General features: G+C 47.1%; 1 pseudogene; it reads right to left on the bottom strand.

The window, feature by feature from the left end:
- Nucleotides 1-8,506, bottom strand: part of LOC101054398 (protein NipSnap homolog 1-like) — a 54,794-nt pseudogene extending 46,288 nt beyond the window's left edge.
- Between the last annotated feature and the right edge of the window lie 19,238 nt (nt 8,507-27,744).

The following is a 27,744-nucleotide window of genomic DNA, read 5'->3' as shown; positions in this document are numbered from 1 at the left end:
GCACTACCTGCCTGGCTCCTGAGGACATCTGACTTGGTAAGTCCTGGTTTAACATGCCCTTTTACATTCCACCAAATAATTTATATTCCAAAACAAAAAAACAAAAAAAAAAAAAAACCCCTGATTCCCATAAGATGCTTTGGGGAAAAGGTATTTCAAGGCTAAGTGCATTTTGGGAAATAGTATTATTTCCTCTCTAGTAGATTACAAGGCATTTTAAAGGCCGTGAGAAACCTTACTAACAAAAAAAAAAAAAAAGTCCTAATTTACCCAGCATTCCCTAAATTTATTGCCTGACAAAATCCCTATTCTCAAGTAATCTCTATAAATATTCAATAGTGTTGCTAGGAACTCAACTTAGGAAAAACTGCTGTGGGCTGAGTCATGTTACCAGTGTGTAAGGCTAGTGGAGCCCAGGAAATCTGCAGTTTATCACATTATCTACCCTTACCAGGTGATTTTGATAGAGAGGCAGAGTGCATCAGAACATGTATGACTCATGGAGTCTCTGATGATTACCATTTGCCCATTACTTTCTAGGACACAGTCCCATACATCATCACATTTAAGATGTTATCTTACTCAGTTTGGGCTGCCATGGTGAAATACCATGGCTTAAACTACAGACATATAGTTCGACATTTCTGGAGACTGGAAAGTCCAAGCTCAAGGTGCTGGCAGATTCCCTGTCTGGGGAAGACCCACTCTCTGGCTTGCAGATGGCCATATTTTCACTGTTTCCTCAAATGACAGAGAAAGAGATAGTTCTGAAGTTGCTTCCTCTTCCTAAAAGGACACTAATCCCATCATGAGGGTCCCACCTTGATTACCTTGCGTAAACCTAATTACCTCCCTAAGACTCCCACCACCAAATATCATCACATTAGAGTTAAGTTTTCAATATACGGATTTGGTGGGGACACAAGTCAGCCCATAACAGATGCTCAATGAACACCATAGAGTCTTTGTAGATGTATGCCCTTCCCTGAACCAAAGGAACAGGCCAGGCATTACACGTTTATCTGCTGTCCTCTCATAATGTCTAAGCCAAGGCTTCTTCCTCTTTGATCCATTCTCAACCAATATGGCAGCAGAGCCCATATAGATATAAGGTTCCCAAATGGCATCAGGTTGATAGGCTCCATGAGAGGAATGCAAAGCCAGGCTTGAGAGTCTCAATGGCCTGTTCTTCCTGGAATAAGGGGCCTTCAAGAGAAAAATGGAATATGCCCTATTATACTGATTCCCAAAAATAGATCAAGTCTACCTATAGTTGAATGGAGAAGTAACCTTGGACTAATTGTGTAACTCTCCAAGGCTTCATTTTCTCATCTATATAAATGATAGGGAGCTATGGTGAGGGCTAAATAAACTGACTTAATAGCACTTATCATAGATCTTGGCACATAGTGAATGCTTAATAAGTGTTAAATAAAGATTACATTTTCCCTTCTGGGCTGTCTTAGTTTATCTGAACTGCTATAACAAACTACCATGTACTGGGTGGCTTATAAAAACAGATATTTATTTCTCACAGTCTGGAAGCTAAAAAGTTCAAGATCAAGGTGTCAGCAAATTCAGTGTCTGGTGAGGGCCCATTTCTTGGTTCAGAGATGGCCATCTTATCTCTTTGTCCTCACATGGTGGAAGGGGTTAACAAGCTGTCCTGGATTTCCTTTATAAGAGCACTAACCCCATTCATGAAGGTTCTGACTTAATCACCTCCCTAAGTTGCCATTTCCTAATACCATCACCTTGGGGGGTTATAATTTCAGCATATTAATTTTGAGGGGGTAAAAACATTCAGGCCATTGCGTTATGCCTCTGGACTCCCAAAATTCATGTCCTTCTTCCATGCAAAATACATTCATTCCATCCCAATAACCCTAAAAGTCTGAACTCATACTGACATCAACTTAAAAACCTAAAGCCCAAAGTTTCATTTGAATATCATCTAAATTAGATATAGGTGAAACTCAAGGTACAATTCATCCTGAGGCAAATTTGCCTCCTTCTCTGAGTCTGTAAAATCAAAGTTAAGTGCTTACAAAATACAGTGGTGGTTCAGGCACAAGATAAACTTTCCCATTCCAAAAGGAAGAAATCGAGAAGGAAAAAGTGACAGGTCCCAAGCAAGTCGAAAACCTTAAGGCTTAAGAATAATCTTCTCTGGCTCAATGCTCTGCCCTCCAGGCCCACTGTAGTGGAAGTCTCATCCCCAAAGGCTTGTAGGTTAGAAGTTAGGTACCCAAGGCTCCAGGTGGCCCTGCCCCACAGCTTTGCTGGGTACAGCCCCTGCCACAGCTCTCACAGGTTGGACTTGTGTGCCTGTGTCTTTCCAGGCCTGGAATCACACACCAATGGCTCTACTGTTCTGGGGTCTCAGAGTGACCGTTCCACCTTGGTACCACTAAACATTGCCCTACCAGCGGCCCTCTATAGTTCTTGCCTGGGTAGTACACCCATGGCTTCAGGTAGATCCATTCTTAGAAATCTAGGTGAAGGTAGCCTTGCCCCCACAGCTTGTGCACACTGAGCACTACACAGACACAGCCAGTCTGTTGCCTGTACCTCCTGGATAGGCAGCCAAGGAGCAAAGCCTCGGATGCAGTGGAGTGGAGCCTGGGATATGAGGGATGCTGCACAAAGCCTGAAGGGGTCCAGCAGGCACCTGCAGCCCCTTCTATGAAGTTGTTCTGATGATCTCTGGAGCACCTTGCTATGGAAAGAGGTCATTCTTCCATTGTCTTGAACAGTAGCTCCTGGCTTCTGTTCAGATGGCTGACAAATCTCCATGTAAGATGTGGCCATTGGGCCACACCCTTAAAGTTCTTTAGGAACAGACTTTTTCATTTTTTACAATATGGAAAGGCTGAGAAGTTTCCAAATCTTTAAGTTTGGCTTTCTTTCTGGTTAACAATTCCATCTTTAAGTTATGTCTCTCTTTTTTTCGTTTTACTATAAGAAGTCAAGAGAAGCCAACCTGCTCTTTCAACACTTTACTTAGGTATTTTCTCAGCCAAATATCCAATTCCATTACTCACAAGTTCTGCCTTCCACAAAGTACTAAGACACAAACACAATTCAACTAACTTCCTTGCCACTTTGTAACAAGGATGACCTCTCCTCCATTGTTCAATAACATCTTCCTCATTTCCATCTGATGCCTCATCAGAATGGCCCTTACCATCTGCTATGGTTTGAAAGTGTTTCCCAAAGTTTGTGTGTTGAAAATGTTATATTTAATGTAGTAGTGCTGGGAAGTGGGGCCTAATGGGAAGTGTCTGGGCTATGGGACCACTGCCCTTATAAATGGATTGGATGGATTGGAGGACTTTTATTATCCTGGAAGTGAGTTCCCCATAAAAGGATGAGTTTGGCCCTTTTCTCTCTCTCTCTCAATCTCTCTTTCTCTCGCTCCTCTCTCTCTCTCTCTCTATTTTCTCTCCTCTCTCTCTCGTCTTTCACCATGGGATGACACAGCAAGAAGGCCCTTGAAAGAAGACAGCACCTTGATATTGAACTTCCTAGCTTCCAGGACTGTGAGAAATTCTCTTTTCTTTATAAGTTACTCTGGCATTTTATTGTAGCAGCACAAAATGAGCTAAGACACCATCCATATTTCTACTAGCATTCTTGATTGCTTAGGTATTCTCTAAGAAGATGAGACTTTCCCTACAGCTCCCCTCTTTTCTAAGCTCTTACCAGAATCACTCTGAATAATCTGTTCACAGCAATGTAGGCTTTCTCTAGCATGCACCTCAAAAATTCTAGCCTCTCCACATTACCCTGTTCCAAAGCTGCTTCCACATTTTAGGTATTTGATACAGCAGCACCCCCCACTTCATACCAATTTCCTGTCTCAGTCTGTATGGGCTTCTATAATACAAACTAAAAACTCCATTAAAGCAAAGTCTGTGGGTATTCAGCTGACCCCAGTGTCCCAGCAAAGCCTGGCACATAGTAGACACTCAAATAAATACCTGTGAGTGAATGAATGAAGGTATTCTCACAGCTCTCTGCCTTTCTCCACTCACAGAATGGCTCACCCTGTACTGATATTTACTGTTGAGCTCTCAGCCTCAGGAAGCCCAAGACTGTATCTTTAATGTCCACAAAATGTCCGAAGGACACAGCTCAAAGCTAAAGGACAGAAAGGCCCTAATCATATTGACTGAATAAATGAACGAAGAGGGAGTATAACTCTGCATACAGGCTTCAGAGTTAGATATCGAGGTTCTGGGAAGTGACCTTAAGCAAGTTATTTAATCTCCCTATGCCACAGTTTCTCATCTTTAAAATGGGAATAAAACAGTTTTTACCCATAGAGTCCTTTTATGGATTATATAGCAGATGTGGAACCCTTAACACAATGCGTGGCACAGAGTCATCACTTAACCGATGCCTAATAATAACAGTTGTTGTTATTAGGCTCATTAATCCTCATAAAGAACAGGTGCTCAGAACAGGCCAGCCTCCCTTTAGGCAATGAAGAGCATCAACTTCTGTCAAAGCTCTCGTTGAAGCACGAAATTTCCTTCCTTCTCTTTATGCAAAAAGACAAAAGCATGTTCGATTTTAGGCTCAAGCAAAGGGCTCTATATGAGACTACAGGAAGGTGAAAATGACTTCATTTTCATTCATCTTCCCTGGGCTCTTTCCTCTGACACTGGCAGCAGAGCTTTAAGCATTTGATATTGGCTTGTCCTGATTCATTACCCTGGCCTCTTCCTGCACACCCACCTCTGCCAGCTAAGTTGTAAAGCATGGCTCCAGATGGTCCCCATCAGAACTTGAGGGCTCACCACACGAATGGAAAATACCTGGGTTGCCTCTCTGCTACTTCTTCCCTTGCTGATATGTTTTTTTGTCTGCCATCCCCAAGAAACACTACTAGCCCTCCGTCGTTACGTGGAAATGACCGCCAGGTAATGGCTTTTAAAACACCAAATTGCATCAAGTACAAGAGCTGCTGAGAGTCTCATGTTCAGCAAGGAATTTTCCCCTGTTTGGTTTGGCCATCCAGTGGAGCATTAGACAGCAGTTTAATCATTATTACCGGTGCTGCACTGCGACTCTCTGGAGAAGCACTAAACTGGAATGAAAAGGAACTGACATAATTAGTCTGACACAGTTCAATAGGGAACTATTACACCAAAGGTAATGAGCTCCAATGATATGTTAATGTTATTGTAAGAAATTATGCCAGTGCAACAAAGTGGCTTTGAGTTGGGGGTGGGGAGGAGGGGACAAGCTATTCCTAGGCAATACACTAATGCAAAAAAAAAATGTGAAGGCTTATAAAATGTCCTTTCCTTTGACCCTGAGGAGCTGTGGTCACTTGGGGCTGAGGATCTGTTATCAAGGCTACAGGATGCTGCAGAGGCCACGTAGGTGATGCTGCTAGTGTCCACATGGATAAGTAGCTGGATATTTCTTCAACTAGGGAAATTTAAAACTCAAGAAATTTATTTTGAGCACTAATAACTATTCCTTACAGTTGTTCAACACTGCACAGTTTACAAAGTGTTTTCATGTCCCTTATGAGAAGCAACGGGATCCAGTCAAAGGGCAAGAACTTTGACACTTAATAAACTGTGACCCTAGTCAAGTCATGTAAGATCTTTGGGCCTCAGTTTTCTCATCTCTATAGTGGAAACAATAATGCCTGCTTTCAAAGTTGAAATTATGTCCATAAAGCTTCCATTCTATAGTAGGTGTGCAATAAGACATAATTGGATTATGCTTATTAATTGTCTTTATATTGTGGCGATATTGACAAAGACCAACTCTATGGGATATCAACATTCATTAGAACCTGCTGATTAACATTCGGCCTCAGAAGCAGGAATGTGGGCAACATGGTGATGGTCCCAAACAGCAAATGTCAACATTTCCAAAATACAACTGACCATTTTCCAAACCCAAATAATCAACTAACCCCCATCTGTCATGTGAGTGCAAGTCCTGGCTAAAGTTGGTATGAAGTGTGGACTTTTGTCTCATTAATTTTTCATCGGAGTTTTCTGAACATAAGGAGAAAAAGAGAGGAAATGAATCCCCAAGTCCCAGTGGAAAGTAGTGACTCTCATTAATTTTTCATCGGAGTTTTCTGAACATAAGGAGAAAAAGAGAGGAAATGAATCCCCAAGTCCCAATGGAAAGTAGTGACTCTCTTCATGACTGCTCCATTTCTCCATTTTCCCCTGGTTTCCTTGCTAACTCAAAACAGTGTTACAAGTCACATATGTACACAATTTATAGCTCACATGTTAATTTCACATCCAGTGCCTCATCCTCCCAAAAGAATCCCAGTGAGCAGTAGGACTGACATTATCATTGTTCCCATTTTACAGATGAGAAAATCAGGGCTCAAGAGGTTAAGTTCCCCCAGGAACTTAACTTCCCCAGCAGAGGAAGGTGAGGCAGAATGTGAGCTTGAGCTTTGAGGTCAACACAAGGAACAAGAAGGTTCTGTCACTGGGCTGCTCCCCATTCCAACCCACTTCACTTCTGCAAACCCTGGTATAAGGCATTCTTGAGTAACTATCATAGCAGGGTCCTTTCTTTCCATCCTAGAAAGGGGTGTCCTTTGTCATCTGGGGGAGTGGGTGAATCAGAGGAATTGGCCGTATGGCCTCAGGCTGGAAAGTGACCTCTAGTCTTTTATCCCCAGGGAAGGAAAAAGCAGTGCCCAGCCCCATGATCTGGGGGATTCCACCCCACCCCGTCCCCCACCAGCACTCTTCATTTTCTCAGACCAAACACTCACTGAACCTGAGGGAGGTTTAGGGAGCTGCCTGGTTGAGGAATTCAAGTAAGCCCCCCAAAACTTGTACAATAGCAGCCGACCACATCCAGGCCAGTGGCTCTCAAAGTGTGTCCTCTGACTGGCAGGATGAGTGATGCTCAGAGCCTCTTAGAAATGCCAGTTATCAGGCCGGGCGCGGTGGCTCAAGCCTGTAATCCCAGCACTTTGGGAGGTCGAGGCGGGTGGATCACAAGGTCAACAGATCGAGACCAACCTGGTCAACATGGTGAAACCCCGTCTCTACTAAAAATACAAAAAACTAGCTGGGCGTGGTGGCGCGTGCCTGTAATCCCAGCTACTCAGGAGGCTGAGGCAGGAGAATTGCCTGAACCCAGGAGGCGGAGGTTGCGGTGAGCCGAGATCGCGCTCCAGCCTGAGTAACAAGAGCGAAACTCCGTCTCAAAAAAAAAAAAAAGAAAGAAAGAAATGCCAGTTATCAGGTCCAATCCCAGACCTACCGAATTAGTAGCTCTGGGGTGGGGCCCAGCAGCCCTTGTTTTCCCAAGCCCTCCTGGTGATTCTGATGTGTGCTGATGTGTGAGGACCGCTGCTCTGGCACCTCATCCTCACATGTCGCAGGGTGGAGAAAGAGGAACTGGGGACCCCCCTTCCTTCCCACTCTCCAACTCACAGCCCCTCTGCCTCTTCCACCTGCAGCCCCCCAGCCCACACCTGGGTGCCCCCCACCCTTCCCTGAAGACTTGACACTTTTCTAAACAGTATTGGAATCTTGCTGCTTGTCCTGCGCTCTGCCCCTTCCATCTTCAACCTGATATCATGGGACTTCCCCTGCCCTATCCCAGAATGACTGGGACCCATGGACTGGGGTGGACCAGGCTTCCATTCCACATCAGTCTTTCCCCACCAACCACAGCCATGGCCAGTGTTTTCTCCTGATGACTTAAGAACAAACTCACCTTTCAACCAAAGAATCAAGTTTCTCCTGGAGACATCATATTTTAGTTTACAAGAGAAGTGTGTGAGTTTTTCCGGGTCATATGACTGATCCTACACCTTGTGAAATAATGGTCTGCTCTTATTACATCAGAGCAGCATCTGCTGACTCCATGGTCCTATTTTCACACCAAGGGGCCAGTACTTAACAGAAAGTGCCTCTGAGTCACCCAGGATGGCCCTGGCTCCCCATTTCTCCACTGGTAGAAAAAGGGGGCCATGCATCCCATCAATGGGTCACTGACAGTATAAGGAGCAGGACCAGGAAGAGCCAGCAACAGGGGTGCTAAGACCACTCAACCTCACTGTTTCGGGGATGGAGGCCAAGCCTCATTCCTGCCCCCATCAGCACCCACTGGGGCTGGACCTTGTTGGACTGTCCCTGTCACCAGGAGAAGCTCAGTGAGCAGAAACAGGGATACCAGGAGGGTGCTGGGTTCTACCTCCCTGAGTTTTCCTGAGGTAATCCACAGCAAAAGAAATGCCTAGATTCATGGCCCCAAATTTCTGCTCATTCTTCCCACACCATGACAGCATAGCTCGGGCTCCAGTGCCTCTGGGAGGAGGAGGCTTCCAGCCAGCATACAGCCCCTCTGGCAGACACAGCTCACGGAATTCCTGCTCCGTCGCATAGCTGCCAACTGTCCACACTACAGGGGCCTCCCCAGACCCCCGGTAGCCATCCACAAGCCCCAGGTGGAGCTGACCCCTCATCAGTGGAGGAAGGGAAGCCCTGGCCATGTGTCGATGCCACCTGTGTGGGCAGTAGCATCACTCGTGTGAAGAGCATTGAGGTTGGGCCCTCCTTCCCAACTGCAGGCTGCTCGTCTGGACCCTGATCAACAGTCAGGCAATTCCATGGGCCCTTAAGGAACCCACCAAATGTTTTGTCACCAACAGGCTCCCCAGTGACCACCAGTAGGGACACCTCCCAGGAAAACCAGAGTTTGGACACAGTCAGATTGAGTGGGTCCCCCAGATACCACCTTGTCAGATGGCAGCTCTGACATTCCCCCACGGACCCCCCCACCATGAGGCTCCCAATAATACTAGCTCTTTCAAACAGCAAATAACATAACAGTTAGGAGCCGAGGCGCCAGACAGACTCTTTTGACCCATGATCAAATCCCAGTACCTATTTGGGCCTCTGGGAGGCTACTTTAGCTCTGTGGATCTCCACTTCCTCATTTGTTTGATAGGAATAATAATGATACCCACTTCACTATCAATAGCTCATAGTACCTACTCACTTCAAACATTGAAATAAGGTTTTTATTTTTATTTTACTATTTGCAGCAGCCTTAGGATTGGAGGGTACCCAAGTGAAAGTTACAAGAAGGGAACCTCACCCTTAAAACAGCCTGACCTGCATCCTGAGCTGTGTCCGGCAATGGAGAGATGAGCTGAACAACCACACTCTCACCAGCACCGTAATGGCCAAGGGGTTTTCTTCATGGCAGTCTGAGGCCTAAGCCATGGCAGGCCAGTGATTCTTCTGTAGCCACCACAGCAGGACCACCTCAGGTCGGGGGCAGTGGGGCCTTGTATTTCCTTGTATTTCCTTCAAAGGGCAAAAAGGTCTCCTTGTGCTCAGTGCATGACCAGGAGTCCTCACGCACAGAGACCCCCATGCTGAATTCCAGGCTGCGTCTACACAGCTAGACCAGTCCCCCGCAACCCTTTGCCCTGGGCTTTGCACAGCCTTGGAGCAGCCCCCTATCCCGCCCTAACCTCTCCAGGCTCTTGCCTTTAGCTGTTTGACTTGAGACTCTTTAGGGGCAAGTGATTAAGCTGGCTTAAGTAAAAGAAGGAGTTCAGAAAGAACTAGCTCCAGGCATGGCCGGATCCAGGGTCTCAAATACAAATTATTCAACAAATGTTTAGCAATATTTCTGTGTTCCAGGCACTGTATTGGGCATACAAACCAAACTCCTGCCCTCACGGACTGAGCCTGCATAAGAATGTATATTCTCACCCCATGTCTTCGGGTGGGCACAGCCAGATGCCCCCTCACGGCCACAAGTGGCTGTAGCAGCAGCTCTTGAGAAGATACCCTTCCAGTTCAAATCCACCACAAGAGTGAGTCCCAATGAAAGTCCTTAAGACACTTATTGGACATATAAGGGTCAAGCTCCAGCTCCTGAAGCAATCACTGTGGCCAGGGAAATGGGATGTGGTAACTGGCTCGGGCCCTGGTTTCATGATCCATTCAGACCCTGGAAATGAGGCTGGAGGAAGGATGTGGCCAAGGAAGGGAGTGTGGGTGTGGGGGAGCAACAGAAAATGTCTTCCCCACTCCCCCTGCCCAGGGTCTCCTTGCCTGAGGCTCACTCTCCTCTCCAAGATGCAAACAAGCCCCTCTGAGAAGCTGAGCAGGCTGCGTCGTGCTCTTCTTTATTCTCTAGTTTCATCCCCAAAATAATAAAAATGTTATACAAGAGCACAAACTACAATGTACACGTTAATTTCACACCCATTGTCTCACCCTCTCCAAATGATCCCTGTGAAATTGTAGGTGCTGTATGTGGAAGGCTTGTGTCCCCCTAAAATTCATATGTCGGAGCCCTAACCCCCAATGGGGTGGCATTTTGTGGTGGGGCTTTTGGAAAGCGATTAGGGTTAAATGAGGTCATGCAGTTGGCCCTCTCATGATGGGATTGGTGTCCTTTTAAGAAGAAAGAGCTTACTCACTCTCACCCTCACCCTGCATGCACACAATGAAAAGGCCACGTGAGGACGCAAAAGGCAGCCGTCTGCAAGCCTGGAAGAGAGCCCTCACCAGAACCCAGCCACGCTGGCACCTTGATCTCAGACTTCCAGCCTCCAGAACTGTAAGAAAATAAGTGTCTATTGTTTAAGCCACTCAATATATGGCATTTTGTTGGGGCAGCCTGAGCTGACTAAGACAATAGGGTGGGCTCACATCTTCCTGCCTCAAGCCCCTCCTGGCCTGTCTAGAAAGGCAACAGAGCTTAGAGAAATGGCTTCTGCACCATGGAACCTGGAGCGGGATGACATAAAGGAAATTTCAGGCTGATGGAAGGGAGGCAGGTGAGGGATGCGCCCATGTCTTACTCCACATCCTACTGCCCTGGACTCTGGATGCGGGAACCAGAACTTTAGGTACAGGGAGGACTTCCCATCCTCTTTTTTTTAATCTTTGGGATAGAGTCTCACTCTGTGGCCTAGGCTGGAGTGCAGTGGTGCAACCTCGGCTCACTGCAACCTCCGCCTCCTGGGTTCAAGCGATTCTCCTGCCTCAGCCTCCTGAGTAGCTGGGATTACAGGTGCGCACCACCACACCCAGCTAATTTTTGTAATTTTAGTGGAGACAGCGTTTGCCATGTTGGCCAGGCGGTCTTGAACTCCTGACCTCAGGTGATATGCCTGCCTCGGCCTCCCAAAGTGCTGGGATTACAGGCGTGAGCCACCACGCCTAGCCCCTATCCTCTTCTCGGCTCAGCGCAGGGGTGAGAGTCAGGACTGACCACTGACGGGGACATAAGGACATCAGGACAACTGGTCTCCAGTCTCTGCTTTGGCCCTGACTTGCTGGGTGACTATGTGGGTGTCTTCCCCTCTATGAGTCTGTCTCCCCATCTGTAAAATGGTGAGTTGGAATCTTGTACACACAAGGTCCCTTCCAGCTTGAAGTACTGGTCTGTGCTCTGGAGCCTCTGAGGAACTGGGACAGCAGAGAGTAGTCCAGTGCAGATGGTGCTCAGGTACATGACCCTGGCATGCCCCTCTTTCCCTTCACTCAGGGCTCAGGGGAAGGTGCAGCCCAACAGCTCCAGTGAGCCCAGCATTCATTTGTCCAGGCATGGCCGGATCCAGGGTCTCAAATACAAATTATTCAACAAATATTTAGCAATATTTCTGTGTTCCGGGCACTGTATTTGGCATACAAACCAAACTCCTGCCCTCACGGACTGAGCCTGCATAAGAATGTATATTCTCACCCCATGTCTTCGGGTGGGCACAGCCAGATGTGGACCCTGCACAACCCACTGCAGGGTCCCACAGCCTGGCCTGGGTTGAGGTGCTGATAGAATTTCAGATGCTTAGTCATACTTTTTTGAGCAAATATCATGGTAAAAAGACATGACATTTCCGGGGCTAGTCTTCAGCATTAATAAAAGATTCCAAGAACAGGGTGACCTTTTCACAAAGGATTTGTAAATGCCAAAAACTACATAAAACCTCTCTTTCTGAGGCAGGCAGGATTGTCACAGCTCAGCATTTATTCCCCGACATGTGAGGCTGGCTCTGGTTTCTCCCAGTTTTATGCGCTGGCTGGTGAGAAGCTGTGAGCACTGTCTGAGGGAGGAGGAGGGAAGAAGAGGAGGAGGCAGGAGAGAAAGGAGAAAGTGGGGAGGGAAAAGCGGAAAGATGGACAAGGGAGGAGAGGAAGAAGAGAAAGGGAGAAGAAGGGAAAGGAGAAAGAAGGAAGGAGGAGGGAAGGAGAAGGAGGAGAAGGGCGGAAAAAGGGAAAGGGGGAGGAGAGGAAGAAGAGGATGAAGGAGAAGGAAGAATAAGGATGAAGAGGGCAAGGAAAGAGAAAAGGAAAGAGGAAGAGGAGTAGGAGGAAGAGGAGAAGAAAGGGGGAAGGAAGAATAAGAGGAGAAGGAGAAAGAGGAGGAGGAATGGGAGGAGGGAAAGGAGGAAGGAGAACACTAGGAGAAAAAAAAGGAAGAGCGAAGAGTAGGGCGGGGTCAGCCCTGGAAGTAGCATGGATGGGTGAGGACCTCTCGGCTGCTTAGGAGGCCCCTGAGGATGAAGCATCTGAAGTGTCATCCTTTAACCCACACCACAGGACTGTCTGTCACATCTGAGCTGGTCAAGCAAAAGGTGGCTCCTGACAACAACCAACCAACACAGTGAGAAATAAAGATGTGTCTTCCCATGGACGCTCTTCCTGCTACTCCCTTCCTCTTTCCTTTTCTCTTTCTTTGGGAAGACACGTTTTTGGGGCTTTGGGGTCATACTCAGCTGGTTCTGGGCTGGACTCTTTCCAGGTTTCAGTTTCATCATCTAGAAAAAGGACCTCCCTCTTAGGAGTAGAGGGCTGGTACCGAACATCACCACGTGCAAAGCACCGGAACACGAGGAGAAGCCGTCCCTACTGGAGTGCCCAGCTCCAGCCCTCCTTGCAGTCTTTCTCGTTGGCACAAGTCTCCTCTGCATGGGAAGGCATGGGATCCTGAGTACCTTCAGAAGTGGATTTTGATTCTCAGGCCAGAAAATTGTATCCAACCCTCCCCACTCCCCTCTCTGAGGTAGGGACCTGGGAGGAGAAGGAGACTCCCCAGAGCAGGGAACCCTCCACGTGGAGTACCACCTTGGCGATGACCAGCACCAGACAGCCGCTCCCCATACCACTCACTGCCTCTGCTTGGCTGGAAGCTTGGCTGCCCCTTTGCCGGGTTCATTGTGTAATGGTGCTTGACAGATCCTAATTTTCTTTTAAAAAGATATGCATTATAGCAGAGGACATAAGAACACACATCAGTGACATGAGGCAACTGTCCAGTTAGTGAGGATGGAGTGGGTTTCACTGCCCAACTGAAGCGCTTGACTGATGAAGAATTTTAGAAAGTGGTCTGCAAAGAGCGTTTCAATTCAATAATCATGTTTTCAGGACTGTTGATGGGTGAGGCCCTGTGCTGAGCAATGGGGAAGTCCACATAGAGAAGCTTGGTCCCTGCCCTTTATAAGCCCTAAAATAATGAAAGATGAGTCCTTACAGCAGCCCCGTGTATTAGGTCACATGAAATGAAAGCCCAGAGAATGTTAGAGATTGACCCCGAGTCACACAGCTCCCTAGGGCAGAACAGGGACTAGAGTTCAGACCTTTGCCTGTTTGGCCACACCTCTTTAGTCCATCCGGTAGGAAGTGAGCTCCAGGCTGATTCCCAGCTGTTCTATTCAGGTAGGATGGCACAGTGGTTAAGAAAGCTGAGCTCTGGAATCAGACAAACTCAGTGTTGCCTGACAGTTGTTATGCCAAATTAAGCTCACTTCCTGTTCTGGTGGAATGAATGTCACTTGATTCAGTGAGGCGGTTGGCAACATCTCCCACATCATCCTCGTGGACAAGGTGGAGACATGGGGATGAGGAATTGCTAGAGTTGGGAAGATTCCTACAGTCGACTCCGGCTCACTCGGCTCTCACCTTCCATGGGATGTGGACAGAGACAGGCAATTAAAGATGACTCTGGGCCGGGCATGGTGGCTTATGCCTGTAATCCCAGCACTTTGGGAGGCCAAAGCGGGTGGATCACGTGAGGTCAAAAGTTTGAGACCAGCCTGGCCAACATGGCGAAACCCCATCTCTACTAAAAATAGAAAAATTAGCTGGGCGTGATGGTGGGAGCCCAGCTACTCAGGAGGCTGAGGCAGGAGAATCACTTGAACCCAGGAGACGGAGGTTGCAGTGAGCCAAGATTGCACCATTGCACTCCAGCCTGGACAAGAAAGAAACTCTGTTTCAAAAAAAAAAAGATAACTCTGCATCAGCCTGGAGAATGGTCTCTACCTGGATAGGATTTCTCTGCTCTTGACTTCATCATCACTATGATTTATACGTCAATATGCATTCATGAAGCACTTGCTACTCCCAGCCTTACACCAGGAGGTGGGGGAAAATGGAGTGCAAAACAGATGGAGTTGCTGCCTTGAGGGAGCTTATAGCCTGGTGGGAAAGACAGACAACCCAGTAAGCAGCAATCACTGAGGGAGGCCAGTTGGCCAGTGCCACGGCTGGCGGTGTGTCTCATAAGAGCAAGAGCCGGAAGCCTATCCTGGGGGTGGTGGGCTGGCAGGGAAGCCATAATGATATGTGAAAGGTGAATTAGCCAGAGGAAGGGGGTGGAGTAAGAGCAGGTTCCTGCTAAAAAGAATAATGTGGGCCAGTTGCGGTGGCTCACGCCTGTAATCCAAGCACTTTGGAGGCCAAGGCGGGCGGATCACCTGAGGTCGGGAGTTCAAGACCAGCCTGACCAACACGGTGAAACCCCATCTTGAAAAAAAAAAAAAAAAAAGAATAACGTGTGCCAAAGTCCAAGTTTCAGAGGAAGCAAGCGTCCGGCAAATGGACCGGTATGGCCAGAACGTGGACCAGGGGGGTGGATGCTGCGAGCCATGAGGATGGAGGACAGAATGGGGGCCAAGTCTGGAAGTGTCTAGAACTCAGGCTTTATCATGAAATCTGGAGTGATCCATTGAAGGATTCTGGACAGAGTTGTCATGGTCAGGTTTGTTTTCTGAAGAGAACTCTCTGGCTGCCGTTGGAAAGTGGGCTGGAATCGAAAAGCCTGGAGGCAGGGAGCACAGGCCGGAAGCTCTGGTAGGAGCCAGGTGACGGATTGGGCTGGACACACATGGCACTGGGGGTGGAAGAAATGAACAACTGCGGAGATACCAAGGAGTGAAAGAGACAGACTTTGGTGACTGAGGAGGGTACTGCTGGGGCTGGGCAGGGGTCCTGGCCATCACAATCCCAACATAGCAAGAGCAGGGGAGAAGCTGTTAGGCCCAGCCAAAGTGCATAGGTCCAGAGGTCAGAAGCAAAATCACGTCCACTGGAGTGAGCCTGAGGAGGGAGAACCAGGAAGACACATCCAAAACAGAGCATCGAGGGCCGTGCGTGTGGTGAGGGAGGAAGCCAAAAAGCGCCAAAACACCAGGGAAGGGGACCCTAGCAGGGAAGGCCAAACTGGGGAGCGGGAGCATTGCTCTCAGCCTCCTAATCAAGATACCACTGCCCTTTTGTGTAGGGGTTCAGAAAACGTCAAGGGGCCAGTACAGGAGACAGCTGAGGATGCCACTCATGAGAGAGGCTGGTAGCTGAAGTGACAGCCTGCATTGATGGGGCCAGAGCGTGAAGCCCACACTGAAGCTGGACACCCAGGCACGAAGTCGTAGGTTCACAGCTGCTCCTGAGGGGCGGCCCTGGTGTCTTCATCTGCCTGCGAGGTCTGTGTGAGCTGCCAGCCGCATGTGGCTGCCAAGAAAGCAATTGCCTTCTCTGACTACATTAATAGGAGTTTAGTGTCTGGATCAATGTGGCTAAGAGTCCCACTGTACTCAGCACTTGTCAAGTTGAATCTGAGCTCAAGACTACGAGGCGCCTGCATGGCTTAGATACTTCCCTTGGGTGGGGTCCCTCAAATCTCAGTCTAAAAAGCCAATGGTCGTGCTTTTGGGTGACAGTGGCCCCACTCCCACAGCTGCAGGGCCCACCTCCCCTGGGAACGTTCCACCTCCAACTGAAATTGCCTGGGAGGCTCAGAAATAGGCAGGAGTATAGGTCCAATTGTTGCTATGTTTTAAAATAAAAGTCAGAACATCGGATTTATATGTGAAATCTAATGATTTTAAAATATTGGTCTAAATGTCTTTTGCTGTGTTATATTGTGTTATGTGTGTGTTTGTCGCTGTTGTTGTTGTTTTTGAGACAGAGGCTCACTCTGTTGCCCAGGCTGGAGTCCGGCAGTGCTCTCAGTTCACTGCAACCTCCACCTCCCAGGTTCAAGTGATTCTTGTGCCTCAGCTTCCCATCTAGCTGGGATTACAAGTGTGCACCACCGCTCCATTCCTGGTAAATTTTTGTATATTCAGTAGAGACAGGGTTTCACCATATTGGTCAGGCAGGTCTCGAACTCCTGACCTCAGGTTACCTGCCCACCTCGGCCTCCTAAAGTGCTGGGATTACAGGCATAAGCCTCCATGCCTGGCCTTGTTTTTGTTTTGATAGAGACAGGGGCTTGCTGTGTTGACCAGGCTGGTCTCGAACCCCTGGCCTCAAGTGATCCTCCCACCTCAGCCTCCCAAAGTGCAAGGAGTACAAGCGGAAACCACCATGTCTCACCCATCCAATGGTGTTAAAAACCAAGTACGGGACAAACATGTCTGTGAGCTGGATCAAGCCTACAGCCTCCAGTCTGTGACCTCTGAGCTAGCCAAGACCTCCGTTTTGCAGGTAAAGAGAGAAAATCTGAGAGCACATAGCTCAGCACCAAACTGAGCTTATCGAAATTAGGCTTCCTTTGTTCTTCTCCACAGCCACACCCTGTACCCCGTCCTCAAGTCTTAGTCCCTAATACCTGAGCCCCTATCCTTGTGCCTAGGATTGAAACTGTGTTGGGCTTCATCCTCCAGAGACCTCTCGCCCTGTTCTGATCCCAGCCCACTTCTGAGGCCCTCTCCAGGTCCCAGATCTGTCTCCACATTCTCCCTGCTGCATGAGTCTCTCAGTATGCCCAAAGAGCCCAGGCATCCACCTGCCCCATGCCTGAGCCTTCCCGACTTCTTGTGTTAGTTCCTTATTGCTGCTATAATTAAGTGGTTTAAAACAACACATATAGATTATAGTTCTGGAGGTCAGAAATCCAAAGCAGATCTTACAGGCTAAAATCAAAGTGTCAGCAGAGTGGCACTCCTGATGGTTCTAGGGGAGAATTCGTTTTCTTGCTTCTTCTGCCTTATAGACAGCACCTGCATTCCTTGGCTCATGGCCCCTGCCTCCACCTTCAAAGCTCATCACTGGAGCCTCTGCCTCCATCATCACATCTCCTCTCTAATACTGAACCTTTGCCTCCCTGTTACAGGGACCCTTATGATTACATTAGGTCCACCTGGATAAGCCAGGACCCTCTCGTCCTGAGGTCCTTAACTTAGTCATATCCAGAAAGTCTCTTTTGCCATCCTCACAGGTTCCGAGGGTGAGGATATGGACATCTTTGGGGGCCATTATTCTGTCTAGCATACTCCTCATCCTTCAGTCTGAATGCTTGCCCTTCCCAAAATATCTATGACTCATCTGCTATGGCGGATGAGTCTACTCTCTAGATCCTGGTGAGCTGTGGTTCTAACAGGCAGACATGCAGACAGACACGTGGACAGACATTTCAGCAGAGGAGGTATTTCTTAGCATGGAGACAACGCTGACCCTTGTTCTTGTTGCCATAACGAAAAAGCAAACACATGTGAGTTCATGAGTGAGAATAAATAAATAAATAAATAAATAAATAGAATGAGTGTACACCACATTTCCCAACTAGGAAAAAATACACCAAAACTAAGAGGATTGGGCCGGGTGCAGTGGCTCACGCCTGTAATCCCAGTACTTTGGGATGCTGAGGCAGGCAGATCATGAGGTCAGGAGATTGAGACTATCCTGGCTAACACAGTGAAACCCTGTCTCTACTAAAAATACAAAAAATTAGCCAGGCATGGTGACACACACCTATAGTCCCAACTACTCAAGAGGTTGAGGCAGAGAATCACTTGAACCCAGGAGGCGGAGGTTGTAATAAGCTGAGATCATGCCACTGCACTCCAGCCTGGATGACAGAGCGAGACTCTGTCTCAGACTCTGTCTCAAAAGAAAAAAAGAAAAACCACTAAGAGGATCACCCTATCTAGTTCTGCACCCTCTGCCCCTGGCAAACAAATGAAATATTGAGCTTTCTCTGTCATTGGTTGACTTTGTAACAAAATAAACTATTTCTGACTTTCGCAATGCTGATATCTAAGAGCCAGAAAGGAAAGACAGTACCTACATACATGCAAGTGTGAGTGTTTGTGCAAGTGTGTGGGTGTGTGAGTGCATGTCACATGGGGAAGGGACAGGATACCCTGACCCACAGGTAGGTTCTCTGGCCTCTTCTCCTGCTCACAGTCCCACTGTATATCACTGCCTACACCCCTTGCTCTGAATCCATTCTCCAAAGTGTTGGGTCAGCATTTTTCCCCACCCCCAAATCACTTACCAAATTAGATTAGCTGTGGACAGAACCCATTAAACAAGTGCACCTTCCAGCCTTGATTTACTGGAAGAAAACAAGAGATGTTTTCCTTTCTGGGAAGGTATCATTCTTATGTGCCCTAACATGCAAAGACACCACTCCCGCAAGCCTTCTGGGTAATCTGTCTCAGTCAGGTGGAGGACCTGCTCCTTAGAACCAGAGCGTCAGTGATGCCAAGAGACTGAGAATTCATTCAACCCAGCGAGAGGCAAGGATTGGAGCAGGAAGCACCGCTTGTCAGCACCGCAGACAGCCTGGGTCCTGACTCCAGGGAACTAAGAGTCAGGAGACACTTGGAAGTTGAGTCTGAGAGAAAACATGACAAGCGACATCAACAGGTGACAGGTCTTTAGGTTCCTTCCTGCACCATCCCACACACAGCTAGGAGCTCAACGTGGGACTATACTGGCCAGGGAAGAACAGCGCTACAGCCCAATAGTGTGAACTGAGCTCACCGAGTCCGGCAGCGTGCATGTGGCTGGGAGAACAAACTTGCTATTCAGACAAAACTGGGCTCAGCTCCTGTCTCCGTAAATACTCACTAGTTCTAGAACTTCAGGCAAGTCACCTAGCTGTTCCATTCCTCAGTTTACCCCTCTGCAAATGGAGATAAAACCAGCTGCTCATAGTTGTTAGAGAAATGAATGTTATATTACGTACAAAGTCATTAGCACGATGCTTGGACCCATCATCCGTAAGTAGTAGTATTTGTGATATTAGACTATGAGGGCAGGGCCAGACTAGCAACCTGGAAAACTTGCCACAGAATCCTCGGAGCAACACAGGAAGTGCCTCTACCCCTCCTGCCTGGGTGTGGGAGGGTCCTAGCACCTGAGCCTGAAGTGGGGTTCAGAAGGCTCTGCCTGTGGGGTGCTAAGTCAAGCTGCACATTTAGCATTTCACTCCCACAGCAAAATGAATGTCATTGTTAACCAGGACAGGAGACCACGAACACCTGCAGAGCCTCTCTCTCTTTCCGTCTCAGGTACTAGAACACTGCAGCTCAGTCCCAGGCCTTCTGGTCAGGCGTGAGTGAGACAGAGTGTCCTCACTTGGGCAAGAGAAGCAGGGAAATCCCAGGGGCCTTGGGTAAGCAACATTCTCCCCTCTGGGCTGCTGCTTCCTCATCTATAAAAAGTAGGACTTATACTCAGTGACTCTTGGGGTGCTTTCAGTCAGTTGCAAACAATAGAATCTGCCTTCTGGATTTTATCAGCAGAGGAGGTGTTTATCAGCCTGGAAACAATACTGACCCTTGTTTCTGTTGCCATTAAGAATATGTGGCATTTCTCCCCATGGTATCTGTCCCCAGAGGAAGGCAGCAAATCATGCTGCCATGTGTATACCTATGCAACAATCTTGCATGTTCTTCACATGTACCCCAAAACCTAAAATGCAATTTTAAAAAATTTAAAAATTAAAATAAAAAAAGAATAAGTGGGAGCCAGGCGAGGTGGCTCACGCCTGTAACCCCAGCACTTTGGGAGGCTAAGGTGGACAGATCACCTAAAGTCAGGAGTCTGAAACCAGCCAGGCCAACATGGCAAAACCCTCTCTCTACTAAAAATATAAAAATTAGCTGGGTGTGGCGGCACATGCTTGTAATCCCAGCTACTCAGGAAGCTGAGGCAAGAGAATCACTTGAACCCTGGAGACAGAGGTTGCAGTGAGCCAAGATCAAGCCACTGCACTCAACCCTGGGTAACAGAGTGAGACTCTGACTCAAAATAAAAGCCTGCAACCAGTCATGGCATCTCATACTGGTAATCCCAGCACTTTGGGAGGCCAAGGCAAGAGGATCACTTGAGCCCAGGAGTTTGAGACCAGTTTGAGTAACATAGCAAGACCCCATCTCAAAACAATTAAACAAAATAAAGAATAAGTGAACACACCATGTCTCCCAACTAGGAAAAAAGAAACCAAAAATAAGAGGATCGTGGATCATGCTGTCTAGTTCTGGCTCCCCAAAACAAATGAAATCTTGAGCCTTTCCCTTAGTTGGCTAACTTCATAAAAAAACAAACTTTATCTCTGACTTGGGCAATGCTGATATCTAAAAATTTGTCACAACCTTTATAGATGTTATAACATGTGAGGAAATTGCTATTTTCCACCATGAATAGACTCACAATAAAGCCTGTGACCTTGGTAGGTTTACCCTGTGCTTTTTTCCTTAAATTCCTGTTGTGTTTTATTTGATAAACCAGAGTCTTTATGAAGTCTGACTCTCTTGAGCTTCTTCACAAGTAAGCTCTTTCTTTTTTTTCTAAATGCTATTGTCTCTGAGCCTTACTTTCACATTAAGTAATACACAGAACTACTGAGCAGGGCAGAGAAACAGATTCAAGGTTAAGTTTCCATAAGTAACATCTAAAACTTTGTCAAAGAACCGGTCTGAAGTGGGGTCATGTGGCTGACCCTGGCGTGCACTGAATGTCTGGATCTCAGCAAGACGGCACAAACTGGAGATTCCCAGGACAGGAAATACAACCCCTGCCCCACCCGGGAACCAGACCCCTGGGGGCGTCAGGCAGGCAGGTGACTGCACCAAGACCCAGCACAAACTTTGAATCCCTGTGAATGTGGATTGGAATCTTGTTTCTACCATTCACGTTACCTTAGGAAAGTCGCTTAGCCTGTCTGAGCCTCGGTTTCCTCATCTGTAAAATGGGAATAATTAGAATCCACTTCTTTGATCTAGTCTTAGGTTAAAAGGGCCAGGAGCAAAAAAAGGTTCTCAACACACAAAACTTTGCTTCCTATCCTGAGCTTAGAGGCACCAATGTTGGGCTGGGGTCCAAGGATGGGCCACTATCCCTGAGAAGGGGCAGTCAGCAAGGGCAAGGGGGAAACAGGACCTTATATCGACTGAAAGAAGTAGAGCTGGGAATTGCCCCAGCTGTTAGAAATGAGGACCCCTTGCCAGGTACAGTGACTCATGCCTGCAATTCCAGTACTTTGGGAGGCCACGGCAGGTGGATCACCTGAGATCTGGAGTTCAAGACCAGCCTGGCCAACATGGTGAAACCCCACCTCTACTAAAAATATAAAAATTAGCTGGGTGTGGTGGCGGCCACCTGTAATCCCAGCTACTTGAAAAGCTGAAGTGGAAGAATCACTTGAAGCCAGGACGTGGAGTTTGCAGTGAGTGGAGATTGTACCATTACACTCCAGCCTGGGAGACAAGAGCGAAACTCTGTTTCAAAAAAAAAGAAGAAAGAAATGGGGACCCCCAGTAGCTGGAGGGAGGAGAGGAGGGGCTGGGGCTCTAGGTGGAGACCAAGGCCTGATTAGCATAACTGACCCTAGAATCAGAAGCTGAGAGGCTGAAAACAGGACCCAATGCTGAGTCCAGAAGGGTAGACTAGAATTCTTCAACATCTCCAACCTCTAGTGAGGCTTGATCCTGGCACCTGGGTTCCAGCCAAGCCTACTTCTGGGACTGATACCCCACCCCACTCCGCCCCCTCCCCCCTTACCCCCACCTCACACCCCCTCCCCCCACCCCCGCCGGCTGCAGAAAGAGGAGGGTCTCACAGTACTGCTGTGAGGAAGAAAGGGCTGCCTAGGGTTGGGGCTGCATCCCTGCCTCCCACTTCCATCCATGATGAATGGGGATGTGATTGCTTCCAAACTTGGCTACATTTATTATCTCTGAGCCCTTCTCCCTGAGCAGCTATTACATAAAGCACAACCTGACTCTGCAAATGGACAACCTTGGCCACGACCAGTGGAAGAAGTCAAGTTGCCTTTTAGTTCCAGCCTTCGAGTGCACTGCCACTCCCTCTCTTCACAGCCATACTCTAGTGTGTCCGCTCTGCACCCAATGGCCCATCTTTCTGCCACCCAACATGTGAAGGGCAAAAGAGGGCAGGCGTAGTGAGGCATCACCAAGACAAATATGGATCAGCATGTATCCTCTTTTCTAATCCCAAGCTGGCCCCCTAGACCAGAAGCCTCCTAAAAGGAAAAAAATCACCTACATGGCCACTGAATGGCTGCAAACTCTGAGCCAGCTCTGCCCTCCCCAGCTCCAAACCCATGGCCTCAGAAGGGCAGCCTTGCCTTCCGGGCCTCAAGAATATCAAAGCCACATAGCTCTTGTATGGACACTTGGCTTGACCATATGGGCTTACAAAGGGCTTCCATGCTTCCAATCTTATTAAATCCTCACGGCGACTCTGGTAAGTAGGCCAAGCAATAATTATCCAATGCATTGCTCAGCCCAAGAGCTAAAGCTCAGAGAGGGCAGGTGACTTACACAGGGTCACACAGCTAGTAAGTACCAGAAGTGAAATAAACATCCAGGTCTCTGGCCTCAAGGATCACACTTTCTGTTCTCTGCTTCAGCCATGCCTTTCGAGGGGTAAGCTTCCCGTCCATCAGATGGGCAGCTGAAAGTGTGGAGGGTCTTTATTAGGAAGTGGCATCTGGAGGATTGCCCAAAGTCCAAGGTCAAATCCTGGGCAGATTTGTCATCAGTTCTTTGGGCAACACGAACCACAGACCTAAAAACAGTAGGTTTAAAAAAAAAAAAAGTGTCTTCCCCATCACAAGAAGGAGACACAAAAAATCAGGCAAAGACTTCTTTCAGTTCTCCCTCCGCTTAAGCAGTGAAAAGGGCACTGTGCTCACCACCGTGCCATCAAGTGGAGTCCAAGTTCTACCACGTAAGTCACAGGGCTTTGGGTAAAGCAGCTCAGCTCCCTGAACTCAATGTCTTCATCTTTAAAGTGGGAAGGATACCCCTGCCCCCAATCTCGACATACCTCCAGCTCCCTGCCTCAGACCTGGGGGCTCTGGATTCTCACCATTCCCTCTCAGCCCCTCTTAAAAAAGAAAAGGCTGCCATGAATCCCTTCCGTGCCTTCCTGACCCCCAGCCTCCACCTCCCATCCCCAGATCAAACGCAGTTTACCAGGAGCCAAAACAAGGAGCTCAGTACAATGGAAAAAATCAGCCCAAGCAATTGTCTGACCAAATTGACTTGTCAGTCACCCTGCCCAGACAGGACCTGGGAGAATCACCTGATCTGCACACAGGAAAGAATGATTTGTAAGCTTTGAAGCCAGGAGGAAAAACACCCAGGAAAGGCCTGACACAGAGAGAACAAGTCAGTCTGGGTTTCCATAGCAATCCTGGGAGGAACAGGAGGAGCTCGAGCCAGGATCATTCAAGCGATGGCAGCCATCAGTCACCTTGCTCTTCCAGCCACCATTGGGCCATCTGCCCCATGTCACTCAGGCAATAAGTTTCCTTTCCAGAGCCACCAACCCACCTGCCCAATACCCCACCCCAGCCATATTGGAGATTCCCCACTCTCTTTCCAGGGTCTGCTGTGGTTTGGGAGAGAAACCCTAAAGTCATGTCCATACAATAATACATGGAAAATATGTAAAAACATCACATCTACATATTTGTCCTGGGACTCTAAGAAGAAACAGCCCAAGACGGCAGAGCTTGCCCCCCTAAAGACTGGCAGGCCCTTATGGCAGATCCACACCCCAAATCAGGACTATGAAAAGTGAGTTACAAATGTAACATGCATATTCACTTCCTCTGAGATGTCAGCATTTAAAATGGTTCTTTTTCTTATGCACTTTGACCTTATCTGTCTGTCACATCTCTTACTTGGCAATAGGTACTTCCTACGCCGCCTGCTCTGGAAATAATAAGAAATCTACTCCAAGTGTTGCAAAGTCCCTCTGTTGTGTTTCAAATGTGTTTTTAATTGCTTGTGGTAGGGGCTGAGAGAGGGAATTTTGCTAAAAATTCAGGAGATTCAACACCTGTTGCTGCCTCCTGCACCAGGGGTTGGGTCTTCTCTACCCCTTCTCCTCCACCCTTGCTTCTTTCCAGCTTCTATCCCTTCTATTGGTGACTCCATTGGGTCCCTCTGTTTCGCTAAGATGCTCTGGCTGGGTGCTAACACAGGTTCTCCCCTGCTCTTCCATCCTTGCTGAGTCACAAAGTAGAAGGTGTGTATAAGAGAAATTGGGTGTGGGGTACACGGGAACTCTAGACTATCTAAACTGAAACATTTACTTTAAGATAAAATAACCAACCAAAGAGTAGGGTGCAGACTCTGGTCCCAGGAGCAAGAAGAAAGTGTGACTCCACATTCAGAGTTTATGTAAGGCCCAAACATGCCACATCAGAACAAGTAATCATGTCACCCACATGAGAAAAGGTTATTCCTCCTGTTAAGATAACGCTGACCTTGTCCTTTGAGAGAAACAATTCCAGCATGTGGCTGTGCTAAGAAACATTTGGCTCTCCATTTCCACTGTGAATGACACCCTCTCTGAGAGCATGGCACCACTCTGACTGGCATGTTTGTTTCAAATTCTCTCTCTCTCTCTCTCTCTCTCTCTCTCTCTCTCTCTCTCACACACACACACACACACCCCGCTACTCATTATAATGGAGAGGGCAATGCATCTTGCCACATCATAAAAATTGAACTTACATGGGGTTAATAGTTATTTGAATAGCGTCACATCATAGTATACTATTATAATTACTTGAATAGTATTTAAATGTCTTGGATATAACAGAAGTGGAGGATCTATCATCTCTCTGAAACTGCACAACTTCTCCATGAGATAGGCATTGTGACCTCCATTTCACAAGTTGGGAAGCTCATTCAAAGAGGAAGGCCATTTGCCCAAGCTGAAGGTGGAGCTGAGATCCAGCCCAGACCTCTCTGCCTCCAGTGCCAAAATGATTTTCTCTTATTCCACAGCTACTCAAAGCACAGTTTTCTCCTTCAACCAAACAAGACCCAAATTTCAGCAGAGACTCATGAGAGATGCTGAGGACTGGGGGAGCGGGGTTCCCTGTGTCCATCACCCCAGAGCCAATGTTCTTCATTCAACAACTGTTAGAAAGAATCCCATGTGCTCAGATACATTTCACCTGAAATTCTAACCCAAGACAGTGGGGCATCTTGTAGATATTGCTGAATCTGAGGCAGGAGAAAGCTCCTACCTGAAGTAATGTAGCAAAAGTCTTGCCTGGTTTGTAGGAAACACATCAGGATTCAAAGAAATACACCTGCCTGTTCTGACAACCAGGTTCTGTGTGGTTTATGCTTCTCATCATTTAAGGATGAGCTTAAATTTCCCCTCTCAGAGAGGCCTGCTCTGAGTCCCTGATCTCATGCATGTCTTCCTGTGAATATGCGAATAGCTTCTAGAGCTTTTTCATAATCACAGCTGTCATCATTTGTGAATTTATGCTTATCGGTGGGCTCATAAGTTGTTTTTTCTTCTTTTTTTTGAGGCAGAGTCTCACTCTGTCGTCTAGGCTGGACTGCAGTGGCATGATCTCAGCTTACTGCAACCTCCGCCTCCCAGGTTCAAGTGATTCTCCTGCCTCAGCCTCCCAAGTAGCTGAGATTACAGGCATGTACCACCACACTTAGCTAATTTTTGCATTTTTAGTAGAGAGGAGGTTTCATCACGTTGGCCAAGTTGATCTCGAACTCCTGACTTCAGGTGATCCATCAGCTTCAGCCTACCAAAGTGCTGCAATTAGAGACATGAGCCACCGCTCCCAGCTATAACAATATTATTTTTAACTAAAAATGATTTAAACAATAATGGAGGCTCCCAGCTAAGATTATACTGTAAGTTCATGCTTCAAGCTGTCCCTCTGATCCCAACACATAGCACTCATAGATAAAATATAAAAACGAGAGCTAAGAAGACATAGCCACCTTCAAAAGCAAGATAAATATCTTTCTGTAGTAGAAATGGTAGAAAAGATCAAAGAAAAAGAGGCTGACTGAATTGCAGGTCTGCTGGACTGAGGCCAAGATGCAGAAAGCGGTGGCTGGAGCTCTATCTTGTGGCGTACAAGGAACTAAAAATGTAGGGATATTGAACCAAACTTCCTGGGCCTGGGATAGGATTTCCCTGGTCCGGGAAGGAGTTTGAAACCAACTGCAATGAATCCGGCCCAGGGCTGTGGTTTATATGTAGCTCAGGGGTGATGAAGCTAGGAATGGGGATGTGCAGCCTTCCAGCCAGGAACTATAGGCAAACCAGCCGAGCCCTGGGATCTGCACCTTCCTCTGTCTCCTTAAAGAACCAGAGCCCCCAACCACCAACATGAGACCAGTCTTTGGACAGAAGCCTCATGACTGGATTGGAGATGACCATAAAAGTTGAATTTGGGGTTGAGGGAGTCGAGTGGAATCCCCTAATAATCACACATAATTATGTATGATTTCCTACAAAGCTAAGTGCTGAAGAATATGAGGAAATCTGATGCTAAGAAAAACAGCCAACAAAACCACACCCAGAAGATTAACACACTCTGGGCAAGTAGAATAATAAAGCAATCAGAAAATATTTTTTATTATTTATGACCCACAATGGATGAAGGAAGAAATAACATGAATAATAACAATTAAAAATTGTGAAACAAAAGCAAGCTAAAATATAGCAAGGTCAGGTGAACATTTAGAAAAAGAACCAGATGTAAGTGCTGAACACAAAACAGACATTTTGTTTACAATGCTTTTCAACAGAAGAAATCAGTGCTAGAGAATAAAGTCAAAGAGAGAATGACTACATTGGATAATAGTGCTAATTTAATCACTAAAACACAGCTTAGAGAAATAAAGAAAAATAGGAAAGAGCTATTTAAAAAACTCTTTGGCTCAAATATATGTTGAAGTAATAGCTCCAAAAGATAATAGAGGGGACTATGAGGAAGGAATTTCCAAAGAGTAAGGGCTGAGGATTTTCCAGAATTGAAGAAAAATGTGCATCCTTAAAGACGTATACTAAATGGAATAAATATCTTAAAACTACACCTAAGTATATACCATAGTGAATCTATAAAACATCAGTGGTAAAGAAACAATTATTTTTTTAAAACTATCAGATAAAGAAAAATCAGACAGATTATCTGCAAAATAAAATTATCTAATGACTGTAAGCTCCTCATCACTACAAGAGAGGACAGAAGGCAATGAAGTTATATCTTCAAAGGGCTGAGCAAAAACAACGGGAAGTTGGCAGGGCGCGGTGGCTTATGCCTGTAATCCCAGCACTTTAGGAGGCCAAGGCAGGATTTCCTCAGCTCAGGAGTTCAAGATCAGCCTGGGCAACATGGTGAAACCCCATCTCTAACAAAAATACAAAAACACCTAGGCAT

Source organism: Saimiri boliviensis, chromosome 17, assembly GCF_048565385.1.
Source record: "Saimiri boliviensis isolate mSaiBol1 chromosome 17, mSaiBol1.pri, whole genome shotgun sequence".
Taxonomy (NCBI): Eukaryota; Metazoa; Chordata; class Mammalia; order Primates; family Cebidae; genus Saimiri; species Saimiri boliviensis.
The sequence above is the reverse complement of the archived record's forward strand: the minus strand, read 5'-3'. Positions and strand labels throughout refer to the sequence as shown.